The sequence below is a fragment of the Dermacentor andersoni genome, unplaced genomic scaffold (assembly GCF_023375885.2).
Source record: "Dermacentor andersoni unplaced genomic scaffold, qqDerAnde1_hic_scaffold ctg00000255.1, whole genome shotgun sequence".
Taxonomy (NCBI): domain Eukaryota; kingdom Metazoa; phylum Arthropoda; class Arachnida; order Ixodida; family Ixodidae; genus Dermacentor; species Dermacentor andersoni.
The window spans coordinates 62,289-82,380 of record NW_027314948.1 but is presented as its reverse complement, the minus strand read 5'-3'; the positions used below and the strand labels follow the sequence as shown (position 1 = coordinate 82,380).

The 20,092-nt window shown below is 45.5% G+C and overlaps 1 long non-coding RNA gene across 1 annotated transcript; it reads left to right on the top strand.

Annotated features, from left to right (window-relative positions):
* Positions 1 to 689: 689 nt before the first annotated feature.
* Positions 690 to 8,670, top strand: LOC140214482 (uncharacterized). The gene is made up of 4 exons (XR_011891412.1): positions 690 to 1,768; positions 2,896 to 3,000; positions 5,671 to 5,812; positions 8,561 to 8,670. It is a non-coding gene; the product is annotated as an uncharacterized lncRNA (long non-coding RNA).
* The last annotated feature ends 11,422 nt before the right edge of the window (positions 8,671 to 20,092 follow it).

Genomic DNA, 20,092 nt, shown 5'->3' with positions numbered 1-20,092 from the left:
AGTTCTGAAGTCGCAACAGAAGCACTTTCCGTCGCGGCCCTTTAAAATGTCAGCTTCGCATCGGTGGTGTACACTGTACTTTTTTTCTTGCGCGGTATTCAATCGTGCTTCTTTGGAGCCGGCAGTACTGATAGCACCGACACCGGCATTAAAGTCGACGTTGCCAATTGTTATAATTGTGCCGTGACGACGCGGCACCAGCAACGCCCTACCGGCCTCCTCAAAATCGGCCGCTGATCAAAATCATACCATCTGCGGGAATGGCTGCGTATCCGCTTTGTTTTATTTGGTAAGATGGGGCACACAGGCCTGTGGACTTACATGTGCGGTTACACTGACACATTAGTTAATTTCCCAGAAATATTGCACAAGCATATGCGAAGCGGGAAAGAAGTTTTGGATTGTTCCACAAAGTTGCGTGAAAAGCTGTCTCGCTCGGGTCTCATTAATCTGGTACAGCGCTGCCGTGAGAAGCCAGTATTCTGTCGAGATGAAGACTCACCCACGAGTGTTTATGTAGCTATATTGTATTGAACACACGAATTATATGCGAGCTCAAAAGTGTAAAGAGCAAGAGACAACTGTCGAAATTAGCAGTAACAACCCTCAGTGTCCCCGGTCACCGTTGTCTGTTTCTGAATTTCGTATGAAATATGGATATCCTTACAGCAAAATCGATGGTCTAGCACTCCACGATGTACCTGTCGATGGTAACAACACTTTTGCTCATCTAGAGATGCGGCAGTTGACGCGGTGAAGTGAAAGCGCATCGTGGCTTTTAAAATGCAAATGTAAACAGCAACCCAGACAGCAATTTACACTGTTGACATAGCTTCAACATACGCCAGCAGTGATGTTCGGCGTGGTGCAGTGGTAAGATGCTTGTCTCGGAACCGTCAGGTCCCAAGTTCGAATCCTAGGCAAAAGGCATTTTTTTTTCTACTTTTATTTTTTTTATTTTATTTCGTATTAATAATTTTACATAACCTTAAAATGACCTCTGTCAATTTTTAATCAAATATTGATCAGGAACTACAGAATTTTCGACTACAGGGCGTCACACTACAGAGAACAGAACGACAGTCACAACGTCCCAAAATACGACAGACTGAAAATTTGCTGTTGTGTTTTTCAAGTGGGTGAGACGTCTATACGGCGTATACGCAGATTGCTGTCCTCTCTATTAAAAGCAACGTTGCTGAAACACGTCGTACAAGACGCTGTACGACTCGCATAACATCGAAATACAACGCCGTCACCATCCATGAGATCACCGAAAGCACGGTCACTTTCGGTGGCGGCCTACAGATGGCAGCACAGGTAGCGCCGGTAAAGTTACAGGTGATATTATTTTGCCGTCCTCAGTTGTCGCCACATGTGAGTGCTTGCTGCATTGACGCCGTCCGATGTAGTTGTTTAATCGTGTGTACGCTGTGCCGAGAGAAATTGTGGTGCATTTTGTATGCATTGAGAATCACAAAACCCCTGGGACCGCGTAATGTAGCCCGCAGTATCCTTCGTGTGGTGCGCCGATGTCGAAGATATGACCCTTCGCGCTTCCTTTGTTCCGGGCTCATGAACAGGATCTCCTCCTCTGGCACTGTCGCATCGTATCGCGCTGTACGGAAGAATTTGGTGAAAGTTGTGCTCTTACGTCCTGTAGTTGATCCGCAATTCAACAGTGTGTGCGCCGGAAGGACCGTTGGTGCAGTCGATGCCGCGGCACCTGTGACGCTAAAAGGAGCGTTTTCCGAGTACGCCTAGAAAGGTAAGTCCGGCGCTTGCGCGCATTCTTCCTGTCTATGGTTCGTGAAGTGTGCGTTGTTGTACGTATCGCAAGATCCGTACAACAACCGGATCCGGATTTGTAAAGCAGCAAGAATTATAAATGTGCTTTTCAAATGGTTGTTCTTCATGTCGCAGTGCACATTTAGCAAAAAGTTCCATGGAAATTGCCCTAAAACGTATTCATGTTACCAACAGCTCTATCTGTGGTTTATTTACTTTCACCTATGAAGCACGCTAGCGCAAGTGGTTCTTTGATCTAAATGGGCACAAAAATTCAAGCAAAGAAAGTTACTGTTTGTGTACATAATTTTTCATTAAGAAATGGTATAGTCATTTCTAGAAGTAGTACGTCGATGTGTCGTCGTCACAGCTAACAGCTGCGCGAGATAGCACCCGATTTCTTCGTCGACGCATGGCCAGATCTTTAGCTTGTATGGAAATTCTTCTGTTTATAGTGTGTCGTCAGATGACGTGTATTAGTGTCCTGTGTGTTTTCGTGTACTTGTAAAGGATTCCGATCTAGCAGAGAAGCCGAAATTACATAAGCAATGTTTCTTTTTAATCGAAAAATCTTTCTCTTTTCTGTATTGTCTCTCCAGAAATGAGGTGGTCTGTTGTAATTTTAAGCGCATCGTCCTTTGGGAGCAGTGCTTTGTTGCGCCGCATAGACAAGTTAGGTTTTGGAACGCTTTTCATGTCCTAAGGAATTTTTTGATAGTACAATTCACATTTCACGTTATACAGCTGTACGTTTGTGTGAACCTTTTCATAGTAGATTCATGTTCTCTACAGTTCGATTTACGTGTTATTTAACCGCCTGTGATGTTACAATCAGATATTTGCACAACCAGTTGCAGCTTCATGTAACTCACGTTATACAGCTGTACGTTTGTGTGAACCTTTTCATAGTAGATTCATGTTCTCTACAGTTCGATTTACGTGTTATTTAACCGCCTGTGATGTTACAATCAGATATTTGCACAACCAGTTGCAGCTTCATGTAACTGGTTGTATGAGACCTTTTTCAAAATATGACGTGATCTTTTTATATCACAAGTTTGCAGTTTCAGCAGGGATTACAATAAATAAGTATTTATTATTGTTTAGGGATGGCAAGATTTTGTGAACCAGAGGCACCTCCACATATGCACCTGCGGCACTTCTGCAGCCTCAACAGCACGGAAAAGTACCTGATGTGCATGCTGTGACAAGGTGTGTGCAAAGCAGTTGCTGCCACTTACAAGAGCTGCAGATTTTGTTGGTATCATCCATGTTTGGAAACTCCTGAATTTTTCGTGGGTTTACAAATGTGGGCTCATTTTACAATTTTATTAATGTCATTTTAGAAAGACAATGAAGTTGTGTTGGTTAAGATGTTTTAAAGCTGTTGAGAGATTGACGGTATGACATTGTTAAAATGCATGTAAAAAATTAATTATAATGGTACTTGTACTGCTTTATTATTAGCGATGCAATATCTCTAACGAGAACATCAGAGGGGCACGTGCTTTTAGGAAGTTTAGTCAGATAAATTCCTGAAGCAGCGTAAAGCTCTGTAATCTAAAAAAAAATGTTGTCAGTTACTGGTTTCAAGTTCGCTGCTGCTTTTCGTGCTGCACGACAAGTTAAATAATGGTTGATAATGTGTGTGTGACGTAATAGTTCTGCGCAAACACACGAGGTGGAGAGAAGTAATTAATAAAGGGAAAATCAGACATCCACCCGCTCGTACCATTTGCAACAAAGGAAACCTGTATGTGTTCCTCAAAAGGAAAGCCGCACAGTTGAAGAAAAATTCGTCCTGGTCCGGGACTCGAACCCGGGACTACCGCCTTTCCGAGGCAGCCACTCTACCATCTGAGATAACCAGCTGGCTAGCACATGGCAGGGCGAAGTCGAATTACTTGACAACGCGAAGCAAAAGCAAGGGTTTGACATAATATTTTTTTCTCCTTTATTAATTACTTCTCAACACCTTGCGCATTTCCGCAGAACTATTACGTCAGACCCTTGCCTTTGCTTCATGTTGTCGACAAATTCGACTTGGCCCGGCCATCTGCTAGCCGCCTGGTTATCTTAGATGGTAAAGCGGCTGTCCCGGCAAGGCGGTGGTCCCGGGTTTGAGTCCCAGACCTGGACGGTTTCTTTTTTTCAATTGTGAGGCTTTTCTTTCGAGGAATCCGTACGGGTTTCTTTTGTAGCAATTGCTACGAGCGGGTAGATGTGCGATTTTCCCTTTATTAATAATGTGTGTGTGTATGCAACAATGGGGGTGCTGAGAGCAAGCTTTAAAATAATGTGTGCTATGTCCCCAACAAAGAATTTAGTGTCTGCAGCATTTTTACAAAATATTATGTTCACAGGTTGGCAGGTATGACATAATGTACAACAATAATGTACAACACTTTTGCTGTAGATGCATTTTCATAACGTCCATTTTCTGTCTACTTGAATCGTATATTTAGAATTTGGCTCACCTTCAGTTTGATCAAGTTACATAGGTAGCCCCCTCTGAGTTAAATATAATTAGGAGCTATTGTAGATATGCATGATATACCTACTCACTGTATTGTGACAGATATTTTTAGGGACTGTGTTGTGAGGCATGCTTTACCTGTATGTCTTGCTGCAGCTTGCCCGACAAAAGCATAGATGCTTTGCCCACCTTTATTATTATGCTTTCATGTAGACTTCTAACATCTGTGCCCACATAGACTCCATGTTCTTAATTACATTTTTCTAAGTATTCACTGTTGTGCATTACATTATTGTGTTACATTACTGTGCATTACATGTTTTTCTTTGTTTTATTTTGGAGGGGGTATTCATTTCTATAATAGTACAGAGAATAGGAGTTCAAAACAAAAAGCCACGAAAGGTGGCTTAAAAGTGTATGAAGCTTGGAATTCTACATTCCATCCCCTAAAGCGCTACCAGTAGTAAAAGATTCCTAATTGTCTTTTTTAGAAGCTAGCTGCCAGATACATAGTCCCATTAGGAGAGTATGTTATTTTTTCTTCTTTGGTCTGACTTGTTTTGTTGAATGTTCTCCTTGTTCAGAATTTGTTTTCTTGCCACCTCATGCAATACTCCAACTGGAGCCTATGAGCTATGTGTATAATAAATAAGTAAATTCCTAAAGCATGCAACAAACCATGCAGCATAGCATTTAAATGTTGCCAGTTTATAATGCTTCTTGAGTGCAGCGCATCATGGAGCTTGAGGCTGATCTCTTCAGATGTAAAACAAATTGCAGGGTATGAAAATGTGGTCCTACAAACTGCTGGTTACGCATGTCAGTCAGCCTGTTGCAGTGGTCACAAGTGAGAATGTAACCAGAAGCTGGGCGTGCTCGGCCATTTTGCATATGGCACAGGATAAAGCTTCACCTCTGCCATTGCTTCTCTTATAATAATGGCCTCCGAGTATACATGCCGAGTTATGCTTCTGGGGACACCTATTAGTTAACCTTATCAGGTAATACCATTAGCCTTATGGGTGCTATAATGTTGCAGTGCCTGCAGGATGGCCAGCATTACAACACATTAAAATTATTGTACAAGTCATGCAATGGTATCGGGATTGGCCCACCAAGTGACAACCTTTAATTACACTATACCTGGGATCAGCTCACTCAGTCAGGGAGACATCCATGCATAAGGGGAGGGGTATGGCAAATAGAGGGCGTTCGATTAATCTTTCTCACATAGATAGCTGATAAATATAATCTTTCTTAAATTGGATGCTTTGTTGCTCAAAGTGAAGTTACTTATGGGCATAATGTCAGCATTTCGATCCTATTTATGCTTAACGAAAGTTGCTTTGTTCAGTGTCACTTTTTATATTGTTTCGCTTGTGATTCTAAGCTCACTTGTTTTATAGCTGCTGTAGGTATGGCTGGACCTGGAGAAGTGTAAGCAGACCATGCTATGTTGCTGATCTGCGCTGATCTCCACATCCAAGTTGGTCCCGCGACAGTTGGGCACCATTGTGCCTTGCTTCATTGACAAGGTGATATAATATGGTGAGCTTGTACTTCAATATCGGTATTGAAAATTATGTTAAGGAAAAAAGACAAGGATTGGTCTTTATGATAGATACACTCATGTTCTTTCTTTAAGGTGTTCTTTTGACACTGTTCTGCATGGACAAATTTTTAGAGAATTATAACAGTCCTTTATTGCAAAGTGCCATGGCGCTAGTTTATGCGTTAAACTAGCACTCTTTCACCAAAAAAAGCCTTATTTAGCACACAATTCACAAGGAAAGAAAGGAGGCAACAGGACAGAGTGCTACTAACAGTTCAGTATTATTGCTCGCACAGTGATATTGTGCAAAAGGTGAAAGGGGGAGAATAGATCTGAATACATGCTGTTCGCACAGAAACATGGTGAGCGTGACACTTGTTTTACAATGATAAGAAGCAGTCTCACTGTCTAGTAATTCTCTGCATGGGGAGCTAGCGCTAGGTTCCTCGTCATACATATAAGAAAAGCCTCAGATATCTCTCCAGCGCTTTTGTCTTTATATTTTGTCACGATCAAGCAGCTTTCAAACATAGGTGCATGTGCGCCGAGAGCAGTGCACTACCACTGCTAACTGACCCATGCATCAAGTTTGCTTGGTCACGCTGCCAGTCATTTATACATTGGCCGGTTTATCCGATGTAGCCTCTACTGCACGAAATGGTATGTGATAGACACTGCACCTGTGTACTGTACGTGCTTTGTTACATGATTTTTTTTTCAGAGATAGTGATGCAGGCCTTTTCATTATTTACATGCCTACACAACAAACCAAGCCAGCATGAGGCAACTGTTCTCGGCACGAAACAAACTTGATTCGTTAGTTTTCGTTCATTGGTGCGATCACACTAAGGCAGACAAGCTTGTAGGCTGTGCTTCTGCAATTTGTACAGCACACTGACAGCACTGGTGTGGGCCTCATCTGTGGGCTGACTTATGGCACCTTCTACAGCGCAGACCACTTGTGTTGGGCGAGGCACCAATGTTGACGTTTTTTCCCTTGTGCAAAACAGCAGTCCTAGGTTTTGAGTAGTTGTAGGAAGACAAGGTAAACACAACTTCCATGGCTTGAGTGGGCTCATTTCTCTTGGGGCATCTAGCTTTTTTTCTTGCAACTGTGCAGAGGTGCTTCCCTAGAGTCTGTGTGAAAATGGCATAGAGTTGTGCATTCTGGAACTCCTGAACAATGATCTGCTATAGTTAGGGCTTTGCGAAAATGCACTGTCTACCAATTGGTAGAAGGTGCATTATTCAGCCACTGATTTCCTGTTGGCATGCTTGCACTCGTGCTGTCAGTAATTTCTTGGCTTGCCGAATTATCTTGAGGCCCCACGCTGATGATGCTACCGATGTCGTCATGTGCAGACTTTTCAGGATGAGGTTTTTTGCTTTGCAAATGTTGTTGAAAGGTAGGTGGTGCTTACAGGTAGCTATTCTAGATATTAGTGGAATGAATTGGCCCATCTTGCTTCATCAAACATCGTCACGCCGACATCAGTTGCACAAACAAAAAACCTGGCCTACTCGCAGCGTCGTGCACGAAGAAACAAACAAATCAGCTGCTGGATTGTCTTGACATGGCATACTAAGCTGATACCGGAACTGCTGTAGCTACAAACCAGGCAGAGACGATGATGATGAGCAGGGATTTGCAGTAGCGCCACTTCGTGGGGCAGCAAGGAGGCTCCGTTCAAAACAAAAATGTCGTTCAGCAAGTAGAACCATGCAACGGTCAGAGTCGGTGCATGGTGCTCTCGATCAAGTTGGCTCAAGGAGTGTCCGAAAAATCAGACGAGAGGTTGCAAGGCGACCGAACTTTCGGAAGTTGTTATACATTATGGTCCATGGGGAGAATGGCGGTGCCGTGAAGCAGACCGAGTAATCAAGTCCGAATTTTCGGAGTCCGGAAAATCAGTTGGCGACTGTACCTATACCTATGTGTCTATGTATACCTAGGTGCAACAGTGTTTGCTATGATCTGTGCAAGAATTGCTGTTGCCCGTAGATGCCCAACATGTCGGGTGTCAAGTTGTAAAATACCTTGCAAAAGTGATCTACGGAAAAATACCGCTTCTGCTATATTTCGCTTTTGCAAGAAATTTTGCGGCTGCTGGCACCTACCTTAAAAGGCTTTATATGGTCTTCGCATGGCCAGGGCCTTCTACTTTTGTGAGTTTGCTTATCTCGAAATTTACCCCGGTTTTTATAACTTCAAGTTGGCGGGATCCCTAGTCTCCTTTAACGTGTACCCAATAGACCTTACATAGGGGTTTTGGCATTTCCCTGCCATCTAAATGCAGCCATTGTGGCCGGGATTCAATCCCACGCCCTCTGCCTGAGCAGCGCAATGTCAAAGCCAGTACACTACGGTGTTTTGCTGGCAGAAGGGTTTAGTTTCTGAATAATTTATTATCTCAACCTGTCGGTGTTGTTTTTAAAGGTATTTCATGTTTGTATTCTGTTGCTTCAATACTAGTAATTATTGCTAATCAAACGATGTGTCCATCTTTTTCCTATAACACTTGCTTCAATCGCCTGCTAATTATGACAGCTTATTCTCCCACAGTACTCCATGTTCCCTTGAAACATAGGCATTGCATGAAACCACATATTTTTCAATAAGATTTATTCATTATCTCCTATGACCGGAATGCTGAACCTTTCTTATCTGTGGGAACATAGGCGAATTTGCCTATGTGCCAACCTGTTGCATGAGTCAAGATAAATTATTGGCTTTACTTTTTCAGGTGCCCTGCTCGCTCTCACCCAAGCAACCCACTCCAGCGGTCTTCTCTCGGCAGACTGGATGCATCGAAATACCGTTAGAAGGTCCAATAAACAGTGCTTGGGACATTTATGACATGCTTTTTTTTAAGCCGGATGACTTCAGGCTTAATGAAAGCTCAAGTTGGTGTACAGAAATACCTACGTAAAGTATACTTGTCTTTTTCACTTACAAGTACATGCCAATACTTTGCCTGACATTTTTCACCCCAAAATTACGCTTTACTGTAGATTTGTGAACAAACCATTACAACAAAAAGCACTGCATTAAAACGAGTACAAGTAATCGAACAAATACTAAATCTGCAAGAATTACATTTGCATACTAGTAGTAAATATGAAAATGAGGTACAGTCTTCTTCAGGGTGCATTTTCTTGTAGGTCATACATAGAGAACGTACTCGTGGGTCATACAAAACTTGTTCATGATGTATCACATCAGTGTTGGTAGTGCTAATCAATTTATGCCGAAAATTGTGTTTATCTTCGTATCAAGCAATGTACCAGGCAAACCTACATGTGAAAGTGGCATTCTTGTTGCAAACATAATGCAGATCTACTTCTCTTCAATGCTGATCGCAAATACACAAATGTACAAAATAGGTTTGGAGTAAATTATATTAAGCAACATCAATCCATTCTGAAAGGACCAGGTATGAATGCAGCAAAATATAGGTCTGAACAGGGGCAAACAGGTCTGGGTTAGATAGGACGGGATTAAACGGGTCAGGATTAAACAGGATTTAAACGGGTCAGGATCAAACAGGATTTAAACGGGTCAGGTTTAAACAGGAATAAACAGGTCAGGACTGAACAGGATCAAACGGGGTCCCGTTCCATAACCCTATTTGATGAAACCCGTTTGAAAACAAATAGGATTTTCTAGTAGGGCATGCATCTTTTGGTAGACGCGGATAAGTTTTCTGCAAAACCACAAGATGTGCATGCAAATGGTCCTTTTTGCAGAACGCGCACGTGGATTTCTACCAAACGACGTGCTAAGCATGCCGATGCTGCTCTTTTTAGCACCCGCGCACGCATTTGTGCGAAAACGCGTTTTAAGCATGCACATGCATCTTTTGGTAGGCGCGGATGAAGTTTTCTGCAAAACCACAAGATGTGCATGCAAATGGTGCTTTTTGCAGAACGCGCACGTGGATTTCTACCAAACGACGTGCTAAGCATGCCGATGCTGCTCTTTTTAGCACCCGCGCACGCATTTGTGCGAAAACGCGTTTTAAGCATGCACATGCATCTTTTGGTAGACGCGGATGAAGTTTTCTGCAAAACCACAAGATGTGCATGCAAATGGTGCTTTTTGCAGAACGCGCACGTGGATTTCTACCAAACGACGTGCTAAGCATGCCGATGCTGCTCTTTTTAGCACCCGCGCACGGATTTGTGCGAAAACGCGTTTTAAGCATGCACATGCATCTTTTGGTAGACGCGGATGAAGTTTTCTGCAAAACCACAAGATGTGCATGCAAATGGTGCTTTTGGCAGAACGCGCACGTGGATTTCTACCAAACGACGTGCTAAGCATGCCGATGCTGCTCTTTTTAGCACCCGCGCACGCATTTGTGCGAAAACGCGTTTTAAGCATGCACATGCATCTTTTGGTAGACGCGGATGAAGTTTTCTGCAATACCACAAGATGTGCATGCAAATGGTGCTTTTTGCAGAACGCGCTCGTGGATTTCTACCAAACGACGTGCTAAGCATGCCGATGCTGCTCTTTTTAGCACTCGCGCACGCATTTGCGCGAAAACGCGTTTTAAGCATGCACATGCATCTTTTGGTAGACGCGGATGAAGTTTTCTGCAAAACCACAAGATGTGCATGCAAATGGTGCTTTTTGCAGAACGCGCACGTGGATTTCTACCAAACGACGTGCTAAGCATGCCGATGCTGCTCTTTTTTGCACCCGCGCACGGATTTGTGCGAAAACGCGTTTTAAGCATGCACATGCATCTTTTGGTAGACGCGGATGAAGTTTTCTGCAAAACCACAAGATGTGCATGCAAATGGTGCTTTTGGCAGAACGCGCACGTGGATTTCTACCAAACGACGTGCTAAGCATGCCGATGCTGCTCTTTTTAGCACCCGCGCACGGATTTGTGCGAAAACGCATTTTAAGCATGCACATGCATCTTTTGGTAGACGCGGATGAAGTTTTCTGCAAAACCACAAGATGTGCATGCAAATGGTGCTTTTTGCAGAACGCGCTCGTGGATTTCTACCAAACGACGTGCTAAGCATGCCGATGCTGCTCTTTTTAGCACCCGCGCAGGCATTTGTGCGAAAACGCGTTTTAAGCATGCACATGCATCTTTTGGTAGACGCGGGTGAAGTTTTCTGCAAAACCACAAGATGTGCATGCAAATGGTGCTTTTTGCAGAACGCGCACGTGGATTTCTACCAAACGACGTGCTAAGCATGCCGATGCTGCTCTTTTTAGCACCCGCGCACGGATTTGTGCGAAAACGCGTTTTAAGCATGCACATGCATCTTTTGGTAGACGCGGATGAAGTTTTCTGCAAAACCACAAGATCTGCATGCAAATGGTGCTTTTGGCAGAACGCGCACGTGGATTTCTACCAAACGACGTGCTAAGCATGCCGATGCTGCTCTTTTTAGCACCCGCGCACGCATTTGTGCCAAAACGCGTTTTAAGCATGCACATGCATCTTTTGGTAGACGCGGATGAAGTTTTCTGCAAAACCACAAGATGTGCATGCAAATGGTGCTTTTTGCAGAACGCGCACGTGGATTTCTACCAAACGACGTGCTAAGCATGCCGATGCTGCTCTTTTTAGCACCCGCGCACGCATTTGTGCGAAAACGCGTTTTAAGCGTGCACATGCATCTTTTGGTAGACGCGGATGAAGTTTTCTGCAAAACCACAAGATGTGCATGCAAATGGTGCTTTTTGCAGAACGCGCACGTGGATTTCTACCAAACGACGTGCTAAGCTTGCCGATGCTGCTCTTTTTAGCACCCGCGCACGGATTTGTGCGAAAACGCGTTTTAAGCATGCACATGCATCTTTTGGTAGACGCGGATGAAGTTTTCTGCAAAACCACAAGATGTGCATGCAAATGGTGCTTTTGGCAGAACGCGCACGTGGATTTCTACCAAACGACGTGCTAAGCATGCCGATGCTGCTCTTTTTAGCACCCGCGCACGCATTTGTGCGAAAACGCGTTTTAAGCATGCACATGCATCTTTTGGTAGACGCGGATGAAGTTTTCTGCAAAACCACAAGATGTGCATGCAAATGGTGCTTTTTGCAGAACGCGCACGTGGATTTCTACCAAACGACGTGCTAAGCATGCCGATGCTGCTCTTTTTAGCACTTGCGCACGGATTTGTGCGAAAACGCGTTTTAAGCATGCACATGGATCTTTTGGTAGACGCGGATGAAGTTTTCTGCAAAACCACAAAATGTGCATGCAAATGGTGCTTTTGGCAGAACGCGCACGTGGATTTCTAGCAAACGACGTGCTAAGCATGCCGATGCTGCTCTTTTTAGCACCCGCGCACGCATTTGTGCGAAAACGCGTTTTAAGCATGCACATGCATCTTTTGGTAGACGCGGATGAAGTTTTCTGCAAAACCACAAGATGTGCATGCAAATGGTGCTTTTTGCAGAACGCGCACGTGGATTTCTACCAAACGACGTGCTAAGCATGCCGATGCTGCTATTTTTAGCACCCGCGCACGCATTTGTGCGAAAACGCGTTTTAAGCATGCACATGCATCTTTTGGTAGACGCGGATAAGTTTTCTGCAAAACCACAACATGTGCATGCAAATGGTCCTTTTTGCAGAACGCGCACGTGAATTTCTACCAAACGACGTGCTAAGCATGCCGATGCTGCTCTTTTTAGCACCCGCGCACGCATTTGTGCGAAAACGCGTTTTAAGCATGCACATGCATCTTTTGGTAGACGCGGATGAAGTTTTCTGCAAAACCACAAGATGTGCATGCAAATGGTGCTTTTTGCAGAACGCGCACGTGGATTTCTACCAAACGACGTGCTAAGCATGCCGATGCTGCTCTTTTTAGCACCCGCGCACGCATTTGTGCGAAAACGCGTTTTAAGCATGCACATGCATCTTTTGGTAGACGCGGATGAAGTTTTCTGCAAAACCACAAGATGTGCATGCAAATGGTGCTTTTTGCAGAACGCGCACGTGGATTTCTACCAAACGACGTGCTAAGCATGCCGATGCTGCTCTTTTTAGCACCCGCGCACGGATTTGTGCGAAAACTCGTTTTAAGCATGCACATGCATCTTTTGGTAGACGCGGATGAAGTTTTCTGCAAAACCACAAGATGTGCATGCAAATGGTGCTTTTGGCAGAACGCGCACGTGGATTTCTACCAAACGACGTGCTAAGCATGCCGATGCTGCTCTTTTTAGCACCCGCGCACGCATTTGTGCGAAAACGCGTTTTAAGCATGCACATGCATCTTTTGGTAGACGCGGATGAAGTTTTCTGCAATACCACAAGATGTGCATGCAAATGGTGCTTTTTGCAGAACGCGCTCGTGGATTTCTACCAAACGACGTGCTAAGCATGCCGATGCTGCTCTTTTTAGCACTCGCGCACGCATTTGCGCGAAAACGCGTTTTAAGCATGCACATGCATCTTTTGGTAGACGCGGATGAAGTTTTCTGCAAAACCACAAGATGTGCATGCAAATGGTGCTTTTTGCAGAACGCGCACGTGGATTTCTACCAAACGACGTGCTAAGCATGCCGATGCTGCTCTTTTTAGCACCCGCGCACGGATTTGTGCGAAAACGCGTTTTAAGCATGCACATGCATCTTTTGGTAGACGCGGATGAAGTTTTCTGCAAAACCACAAGATGTGCATGCAAATGGTGCTTTTGGCAGAACGCGCACGTGGATTTCTACCAAACGACGGGCTAAGCATGCCGATGCTGCTCTTTTTAGCACCCGCGCACGGATTTGTGCGAAAACGCGTTTTAAGCATGCACATGCATCTTTTGGTAGACGCGGATGAAGTTTTCTGCAAAACCACAAGATGTGCATGCAAATGGTGCTTTTGGCAGAACGCGCACGTGGATTTCTACCAAACGACGTGCTAAGCATGCCGATGCTGCTCTTTTTAGCACCCGCGCACGCATTTGTGCGAAAACGCGTTTTAAGCATGCACATGCATCTTTTGGTAGACGCGGATGAAGTTTTCTGCAAAACCACAAGATGTGCATGCAAATGGTGCTTTTTGCAGAACGCGCTCGTGGATTTCTACCAAACGACGTGCTAAGCATGCCGATGCTGCTCTTTTTAGCACCCGCGCACGCATTTCTGCTAAAACGCGTTTTAAGCATGCACATGCATCTTTTGGTAGACGCGGATGAAGTTTTCTGCAAAACCACAAGATGTGCATGCAAATGGTGCTTTTTGCAGAACGCGCACGTGGATTTCTACCAAACGACGTGCTAAGCATGCCGATGCTGCTCTTTTTAGCACCCGCGCACGGATTTGTGCGAAAACGCGTTTTAAGCATGCACATGCATCTTTTGGTAGACGCGGATGAAGTTTTCTGCAAAACCACAAGATGTGCATGCAAATGGTGCTTTTTGCAGAACGCGCACGTGGATTTCTACCAAACGACGTGCTAAGCACGCCGATGCTGCTCTTTTTAGCACCCGCGCACGCATTTGTGCGAAAACGCGTTTTAAGCATGCACATGCATCTTTTGGTAGACGCGGATGAAGTTTTCTGCAAAACCACAAGATGTGCATGCAAATGGTGCTTTTTGCAGAACGCGCTCGTGGATGTCTACCAAACGACGTGCTAAGCATGCCGATGCTGCTCTTTTTAGCACCCGCGCACGCATTTGTGCGAAAACGCGTTTTAAGCATGCACATGCATCTTTTGGTAGACGCGGATGAAGTTTTCTGCAAAACCACAAGATGTGCATGCAAATGGTGCTTTTTGCATAACGCGCACGTGGATTTCTACCAAACGACGTGCTAAGCATGCCGATGCTGCTCTTTTTAGCACCCGCGCACGGATTTGTGCGAAAACGCGTTTTAAGCATGCACATGCATCTTTTGGTAGACGCGGATGAAGTTTTCTGCAAAACCACAAGATGTGCATGCAAATGGTGCTTTTGGCAGAACGCGCACGTTTATTTCTACCAAACGACGTGCTAAGCATGCCGATGCTGCTCTTTTTAGCACCCGCGCACGCATTTGTGCGAAAACGCGTTTTAAGCATGCACATGAATCTTTTGGTAGACGCGGATGAAGTTTTCTGCAAAACCACAAGATGTGCATGCAAATGGTGCTTTTGGCAGAACGCGCACGTGGATTTCTACCAAACGACGTGCTAAGCATGCCGATGCTGCTCTTTTTAGCACCCGCGCACGCATTTGTGCGAAAACGCGTTTTAAGCATGCCCATGCATCTTTTGGTAGACGCGGATGAAGTTTTCTGCAAAACCACAAGACGTGCATGCAAATGGTGCTTTTTGCAGAACGCGCACGTGGATTTCTACCAAACGACGTGCTAAGCATGCCGATGCTGCTCTTTCTAGCACCCGCGCACGGATTTGTGCGAAAACGCGTTTTAAGCATGCACATGCATCTCTTGGTAGACGCGGATGAAGTTTTCCGCAAAACCACAAGATGTGCATGCAAATGGTGCTTTTGGCAGAACGCGCACGTGGATTTCTACCAAACGACGTGCTAAGCATGCCGATGCTGCTCTTTTTAGCACCCGCGCACGCATTTGTGCGAAAACGCGTTTTGAGCATGCACATGCATCTTTTGGTAGACGCGGATGAAGTTTTCTGCAAAACCACAAGATGTGCATGCAAATGGTGCTTTTTGCAGAACGCGCTCGTGGATTTCTACCAAACGACGTGCTAAGCATGCCGATGCTGCTCTTTTTAGCACCCGCGAACGCATTTCTGCGAAAACGCGTTTTAAGCATGCACATGCATCTTTTGGTAGACGCGGATGAAGTTTTCTGCAAAACCACAAGATGTGCATGCAAATGGTGCTTTTTGCAGAACGCGCACGTGGATTTCTACCAAACGACGTGCTAAGCATGCCGATGCTGCTCTTTTTAGCACCCGCGCACGGATTTGTGCGAAAACGCGTTTTAAGCATGCACATGCATCTTTTGGTAGACGCGGATGAAGTTTTCTGCAAAACCACAAGATGTGCATGCAAATGGTGCTTTTTGCAGAACGCGCACGTGGATTTCTACCAAACGACGTGCTAAGCATGCCGATGCTGCTCTTTTTAGCACCCGCGCACGCATTTGTGCGAAAACGCGTTTTAAGCATGCACATGCATCTTTTGGTAGACGCGGATGAAGTTTTCTGCAAAACCACAAGATGTGCATGCAAATGGTGCTTTTTGCAGAACGCGCTCGTGGATTTCTACCAAACGACGTGCTAAGCATGCCGATGCTGCTCTTTTTAGCACCCGCGCACGCATTTCTGCGAAAACGCGTTTTAAGCATGCACATGCATCTTTTGGTAGACGCGGATGAAGTTTTCTGCAAAACCACAAGATGTGCATGCAAATGGTGCTTTTTGCAGAACGCGCACGTGGATTTCTACCAAACGACGTGCTAAGCATGCCGATGCTGCTCTTTTTAGCACCCGCGCACGGATTTGTGCGAAAACGCGTTTTAAGCATGCACATGCATCTTTTGGTAGACGCGGATGAAGTTTTCTGCAAAACCACAAGATGTGCATGCAAATGGTGCTTTTTGCAGAACGCGCACGTGGATTTCTACCAAACGACGTGCTAAGCACGCCGATGCTGCTCTTTTTAGCACCCGCGCACGCATTTGTGCGAAAACGCGTTTTAAGCATGCACATGCATCTTTTGGTAGACGCGGATGAAGTTTTCTGCAAAACCACAAGATGTGCATGCAAATGGTGCTTTTTGCAGAACGCGCTCGTGGATGTCTACCAAACGACGTGCTAAGCATGCCGATGCTGCTCTTTTTAGCACCCGCGCACGCATTTGTGCGAAAACGCGTTTTAAGCATGCACATGCATCTTTTGGTAGACGCGGATGAAGTTTTCTGCAAAACCACAAGATGTGCATGCAAATGGTGCTTTTTGCATAACGCGCACGTGGATTTCTACCAAACGACGTGCTAAGCATGCCGATGCTGCTCTTTTTAGCACCCGCGCACGGATTTGTGCGAAAACGCGTTTTAAGCATGCACATGCATCTTTTGGTAGACCGGGATGAAGTTTTCTGCAAAACCACAAGATGTGCATGCAAATGGTGCTTTTGGCAGAACGCGCACGTTTATTTCTACCAAACGACGTGCTAAGCATGCCGATGCTGCTCTTTTTAGCACCCGCGCACGCATTTGTGCGAAAACGCGTTTTAAGCATGCACATGAATCTTTTGGTAGACGCGGATGAAGTTTTCTGCAAAACCACAAGATGTGCATGCAAATGGTGCTTTTGGCAGAACGCGCACGTGGATTTCTACCAAACGACGTGCTAAGCATGATGATGCTGCTCTTTTTAGCACCCGCGCACGCATTTGTGCGAAAACGCGTTTTAAGCATGCCCATGCATCTTTTGGTAGACGCGGATGAAGTTTTCTGCAAAACCACAAGACGTGCATGCAAATGGTGCTTTTTGCAGAACGCGCACGTGGATTTCTACCAAACGACGTGCTAAGCATGCCGATGCTGCTCTTTCTAGCACCCGCGCACGGATTTGTGCGAAAACGCGTTTTAAGCATGCACATGCATCTCTTGGTAGACGCGGATGAAGTTTTCCGCAAAACCACAAGATGTGCATGCAAATGGTGCTTTTGGCAGAACGCGCACGTGGATTTCTACCAAACGACGTGCTAAGCATGCCGATGCTGCTCTTTTTAGCACCCGCGCACGCATTTGTGCGAAAACGCGTTTTGAGCATGCACATGCATCTTTTGGTAGACGCGGATGAAGTTTTCTGCAAAACCACAAGATGTGCATGCAAATGGTGCTTTTTGCAGAACGCGCTCGTGGATTTCTACCAAACGACGTGCTAAGCATGCCGATGCTGCTCTTTTTAGCACCCGCGAACGCATTTCTGCGAAAACGCGTTTTAAGCATGCACATGCATCTTTTGGTAGACGCGGATGAAGTTTTCTGCAAAACCACAAGATGTGCATGCAAATGGTGCTTTTTGCAGAGCGCGCACGTGGATTTCTACCAAACGACGTGCTAAGCATGCCGATGCTGCTCTTTTTAGCACCCGCGCACGGATTTGTGCGAAAACGCGTTTTAAGCATGCACATGCATCTTTTGGTAGACGCGGATGAAGTTTTCTGCAAAACCACAAGATGTGCATGCAAATGGTGCTTTTTGCAGAACGCGCACGTGGATTTCTACCAAACGACGTGCTAAGCATGCCGATGCTGCTCTTTTTAGCACCCGCGCACGCATTTGTGCGAAAACGCGTTTTAAGCATGCACATGCATCTTTTGGTAGACGCGGATGAAGTTTTCTGCAAAACCACAAGATGTGCATGCAAATGGTGCTTTTTGCAGAACGCGCTCGTGGATTTCTACCAAACGACGTGCTAAGCATGCCGATGCTGCTCTTTTTAGCACCCGCGCACGCATTTGTGCGAAAACGCGTTTTAAGCATGCACATGCATCTTTTGGTAGACGCGGATAAGTTTTCTGCAAAACCACAAGATGTGCATGCAAATGGTCCTTTTTGCAGAACGCGCACGTGGATTTCTACCAAACGACGTGCTAAGCATGCCGATGCTGCTCTTTTTAGCACCCGCGCACGCATTTGTGCGAAAACGCGTTTTAAGCATGCACATGCATCTTTTGGTAGACGCGGATGAAGTTTTCTGCAAAACCACAAGATGTGCATGCAAATGGTGCTTTTTGCAGAACGCGCACGTGGATTTCTACCAAACGACGTGCTAAGCATGCCGATGCTGCTCTTTTTAGCCCCCGCGCACAAATTTGTGCGAAAACGCGTTTTAAGCATGCACATGCATCTTTTGGTAGACGCGGATGAAGTTTTCTGCAAAACCACAAGATGTGCATGCAAATGGTGCTTTTTGCAGAACGCGCACGTGGATTTCTACCAAACGACGTGCTAAGCATGCCGATGCTGCTCTTTTTAGCACCCGCGCACGCATTTGTGCGAAAACGCGTTTTAAGCATGCACATGCATCTTTTGGTAGACGCGGATGAAGTTTTCTGCAAAACCACAAGATGTGCATGCAAATGGTGCTTTTGGCAGAACGGGCACGTGGATTTCTACCAAACGACGTGCTAAGCATGCCGATGCTGCTCTTTTTAGCACCCGCGCACGCATTTGTGCGAAAACGCGTTTTAAGCATGCACATGCATCTTTTGGTAGACGCGGATGAAGTTTTCTGCAAAACAACAGGATGTGCATGCAAATGGTGCTTTTTGCAGAACGCGCACGTGGATTTCTACCAAACGACGTGCTAAGCATGCCGATGCTGCTCTTTTTAGCACCCGCGCACGGATTTGTGCGAAAACGCGTTTTAAGCATGCACATGCATCTTTTGGTAGACACGGATGAAGTTTTCTGCAAAACCACGAGATGTGCATGCAAATGGTGCTTTTTGCAGAACGCGCACGTGGATTTCTACCAAACGACGTGCTAAGCATGCCGATGCTGCTCTTTTTAGCACCCGCGCACGGATTTGTGCGAAAACGCGTTTTAAGCATGCACATGCATCTTTTGGTAGACGCGGATGAAGTTTTCTGCAAAACCACAAGATGTGCATGCAAATGGTGCTTTTGGCAGAACGCGCACGTGGATTTCTACCAAACGACGTGCTAAGCATGCCGATGCTGCTATTTTTAGCACCCGCGCACGCATTTGTGCGAAAACGCGTTTTAAGCATGCACATGCATCTTTTGGTAGACGCGGATGAAGTTTTCTGCAAAACCACAAGATGTGCATGCAAATGGTGCTTTTTGCAGAACGCGCACGTGGATTTCTACCAAACGACGTGCTAAGCTTGGCGATGCTGCTCTTTTTAGCACCCGCGCACGGATTTGTGCGAAAACGCGTTTTAAGCATGCACATGCATCTTTTGGTAGACGCGGATGAAGTTTTCTGCAAAACCACAAGATGTGCATGCAAATGGTGCTTTTGGCAGAACGCGCACGTAGATTTCTACCAAACGACGTGCTAAGCATGCCGATGCTGCTCTTTTTAGCACCCGCGCACGCATTTGTGCGGAAACGCGTTTTAAGCATGCACATGCATCTTTTGGTAGACGCGGATGAAGTTTTCTGCAAAACCACAAGATGTGCATGCAAATGGTGCTTTTTGCAGAACGCGCACGTGGATTTCTACCAAACGACGTGCTAAGCATGCCGATGCTGCCCTTTTTAGCACCCGCGCACGGATTTGTGTGAAAACGCGTTTTAAGCATGCACATGCATCTTTTGGTAGACGCGGATGAAGTTTTCTGCAAAACCACA